Source organism: Oncorhynchus nerka, linkage group LG4, assembly GCF_034236695.1.
Source record: "Oncorhynchus nerka isolate Pitt River linkage group LG4, Oner_Uvic_2.0, whole genome shotgun sequence".
NCBI lineage: Eukaryota > Metazoa > Chordata > Actinopteri > Salmoniformes > Salmonidae > Oncorhynchus > Oncorhynchus nerka.
The window spans coordinates 33,758,928-33,763,752 of record NC_088399.1 but is presented as its reverse complement, the minus strand read 5'-3'; positions in this window follow the sequence as shown (position 1 = coordinate 33,763,752).

The window sequence follows — 4,825 nt, the reverse complement described above, 5'->3', positions numbered from 1 at the left end:
TCCCCTCCCTCCTCTCACTCTCTCTCTCTCTACGCACCAATGGCCCACAGTAGTACGCGTTATGACGCGGAAGCGCTGAGTCTGTGACGAGCAGCGTAGGCTAGTTTGGGTTGTCCTCTCTGCATATCCAGTGCCTGAACAGCAATGGTCTACCCCAAGAATAGTCTTCTTCGGGTCCCCCCTTCTCCCTCCCGCGTCCCTCAACCCCTTCCGCCCTCTCTCCAAAACCTATCCTTCACTGCTAAGTCTTCCGGATATATTTTGCTATTGAGCAGATTCAGTAACGTTCGCCATTGGGATTTCGTTTACAAAAATAACTAAACGTCGTCAATTGAGACAAACACAGATACAGACATGTGTGAGAGCACATCCATCATATTGAAATATTAAATTTGCCTGGGCATCCTGCATCAGATAACTGAAAAGTACACTTTGTGATGGGATACTTTGGGAAAATCTAAAAACAATGGCCAACAAAAACATAGGCAAATGGGAGTGCATGTGTGTAATAGGCAACAAATGTGGATTGTACAGAAAATATCCATGCAATGTGTGAATGTGTAACATTAGGTGAACATGGAGTGGGCCACGGCAGCCCAGCTTTACATTCATAGAGGAACATTCTATTGAGGGAATGACCTTTACAATATAGCACAGCACAATTTTATAGGCTATGCCCTCACTTCCACGAGGATGAGTAAGCCTATAATGTTCATTGAAGGCCAGATATCGTACAAATCGATATTGAATACAAAATTACACGGAAGATTCTCCATTGTTCGCAGGGATATTGTCATATAATATGGAGAGTTTTTGTCGTTGATCTCGCAGGAAGCATCAGGGATCACAAAATGACGAAATACTAGTATTTAACTGGACATTACTCTTATGTGAACAGCACCGACATCTCTATTTTACATGGATTTTTTTATGGTGAGCTTCCTGATTTTTTGTTAAGATGAAGCACTGTGCACACTACATCAGGTTTGATTTTCCCGAGGCTATCGTTTCAGAATGCAGGCGCACTGCCTCTGATAAAACCACATTTGGTTTACAGGCAATTTCCCTGACTTAATTCAGCGTGTTGTGACACACGTCGAATGGGAAGAACTGTGTGACAAAAACAATATGGGACGAAAGCCACCTCACACTGCGTGGTATGACCCCATATGCTGTTCTGGGTCAGTTAAGTGGCACGATGTCAATATTTAGACTTCTAAGATGTCAGTGGTTCTTATGGCAATTGCTATAACCCTGTAGCCCACACCCTGGCCCCACTTACACCACACATGTGACGAGTGACCGCTACAGTTAGGCTAGGACTCACCATAAACAGCATTTCTATTCACACGTGTCAAAATATTACACATCACCAAAGTAGAAATTCGGCCTACCCCAAAAAGACAACGTTTGTAATTAAATGAATGTCCTTAAAATGAACTAATCAGCTTTAGGCCTATAGGCCTAATATAGCAAATGATAACCCGTTGCTCCACACAGGCGTGTGTGCGAACCGGTTGTTTGCAATGATACAATGCAGATCCAGGAAACTCATGCTAAAGTAGCCCAGTTCTTGGCCGCCGGAGGCATTATGATATGCACTGAACTGTAGGACTACCCCATACTAGGACGCTCCATGGCATTCCTCTTTTGATCATTCTGAGGAGAAAAATAAAGTAGCAAATCTAATTGAATGAGAGAGGCTGACCTTGCGAGACAACTATGGAGCGCATGCATGTCAAGAGGTGTACCAATGTTTAAAATACTATATTGGTGTAAGTCGTTGTAGATCAATATTCCATTTACTACTACTTCTGTGACTGCAGGTCAATCAAATAGTGTAGCCTTCCGCTAATAATTAATACTGTAAGACCTTCGTGAAATTAAAACCAAGTGACAAATAAGTATTCAATAATAAATACGCCACATTACCCGAGGGCATATAACTGCTAGGCTACTTAATGCTTTCTGTCAAATAAATATGGACGTTACATGAGGTAACAGCAGTAATGCATTTAATAAAATTAGCGTTACAGGAGACAGTCGTTATAAAAAAAAAGTGCACAAAACGGTGCACTTTTTTGTTGTTGTCAAATACACTATTTCCATTCAAGATCGTACACAGTACAGTGCATGTGCGTGAGACAAAATAAATAATAATTATTACCGACTCCCTAAGGGAAACGTAACTTCTGAATTGTGTTTAGGCAACACAACGTTATAGGAGTGATGCACCGCTCACTGCATTCTGTGTCAACATTACACCCAACGCACCACTGGAATGTAAACTCTCATACTGCATTGTTTAGCATGGAGGTGATATGGGGCTAATCATGCCAGATTGCGTAAATCCAATTTGGTTCCAATTTGACGAAAGCACAAGCATGTTCATGATATGGTTTTTTTCCTCCTCCAAATGATTGACCAGAACATTCACTTCCCATGAGAACACAACTACTGATGCCCAAAAGTGCAACCACAATCTGCTAGAATCATCACAGTCTTCATCATCATAATCCTCACCATCACTATTCTTATCATCATCATGGCATTATCCTCATCCTCATAATCATATTCGTCAACAACAGGTAAACATGTGCGTAATTGGACTCAACCCTTGGTTTGACAAATTAGTCTGGAAGTAGTTTTACGGACCAAACGTTTTCGTTGAACGTTACTGGCTAATGACTGTCAGTTCGGGATATATCACATTATTAGAGATGATACTATATATATAAAGCAATTCATTTTCAACATGGGCTTGCCTACATTCTGATTCCTGACATTTAATGAAGTAATAACGAAAAACAACAACAACAAAACACCAATCAACTTAGCTGTGTAAAAGGACTGCATCTAAGTCGTTTCAAAATAGCTGTTGGACATTAACTTTCAAATGTAAAACTGTTATTAATTGACTGCATATTTTATTGCAATGAATGATATTGAAAGTTCAACAACATGCCAATTCCTCTTGATTGTTCTGTTCGATAGCCTGTCTATAACGCATGAACGACACCAGTGTGAAAATATCTCACGATCAAACAGTATAGAAACGCAGAATGGTCGGGTAGTTCAAAACCAAGGATAAAGTGTCAACCCTTTATTAGGTTACATTTATGCCATGTAGTTAGTTACTCTATAGCCTAACTACGTGTACAACTAGAACGTCATTACTCAGCAAGGCCCTTTGGAGTCAGCTTACAATAAATAATGATTGATTGTAATGAAACTGGGGAAAAACGTATTATACAGTGTAATTAGGCCTACATGTAATTGCATCGAGATGTAAAAACAAAAATGTAAGCGACATGGCACTGCATCTTATTTTTGGAAGTCTGATCAGAAAAGAATATGGATTGAATTAGACATATGAGAGCCACACAATTCCACACAAAAAAAACAACAACAAATGTGTTTGCTATTATGCTTGGTTGTCAGTATCAGGCTTAATTTCGAATGGAAATATATAACAAAAAACTGTTTTAATACCGTAGCCTAAACTATGACAATCGTGACGCATTTGTGTATGATTTGAATTTGTTTCAATACACTGTAATTCCGATGAATTTATCGAAGTCTGTTCTTAATAATTGGTATCTAATTGCACGTGCACAAAACTGACAAATGAATTAATCGCCAGATAAAGGTGTAGGTCACAGCCAGAGGTGTGCTTAGAATAAAATGGGCCTTTTGGCAATGCTCAATGGAAAAGTGCAAAATGTATGCAAGAAGTGAATTTCAGACCTAGAAATCAAACGCTTTTTTGCATTATTTTTTAAAAAAAGACTAATTTGTAATTATTTGTGAATTAAGGCATTTTCTCATTTTCACTTTTGCTGAACAATTGTGGTTGTGATTCATAGTGAAAGTTTAGGCCTAATTACTCATAAAACTGATCGAAAAACATTTAATATTATTAACACCACATATTTTACAAACGCACACTGCAACTCCTGCAAAACATCACGCTTGTGAACATTTGCAGCAAAAGTTTTCCAAAAGGTTATCTTCAAAAAGGTCAAACATTTGGCTATATTTTATTCATGAACTCATCTTCACGTGGTGAGAGGATATACATAACATTTACAATAACGTTTAAATGAAGACCATCGAACACTTGCACCAATTAGGGCCGTACATAATGCAGGTATATTTACCATGTTATTACCTACAGAAGAGACCATTGGGAGCCGAGAGCGCAACTTAATCAAAAGCATTGTGTCTAAATATGTTCTGAATGTTGTATTATATGCGGAATGTACAAACCTTATTAGGAACACCTGCTCTTTCCATGACATAAACTGACCAGGTGAATCCAGGTGAAAGCTATGATCTCCTTATTGATGCCACTTGTTAAATCCACTTCAATCAGTGTAGATGAAGGGGAGGAGACAAGACAAAATGTTTAGGTTCCTTTGAACGGGGTAATAGTAATTATTTTATGTGTGTCTCTTTTGGTGTCTTGCATCCCCACAAACAACAGCACAGAATCACCAATAGATACATAAATACATAAATAAATCCATAGCAATAACTACAGCAGACAACACATGTGGATACAGTTCGTATCACGTCCATTATATGTATAATCCACAAGGGGAATAATCCACATTAGGGTATCATATAGAACAAGAAAAAGCTAACTGAAACCACAAAAAAATGGCTGTGCAGCGCCACCGGAAGCATGGTAGTAGGTGCCAGGCAAACCGGGTTGAGTGTGTCAAGAACTACAACGCTGCTGAGTTTTTTACGCTCAACAGTTCCCCGTGTGTATCAAGGATGGTCCACCACCTAAAGGACATCCAGCCAACTTGACACAACT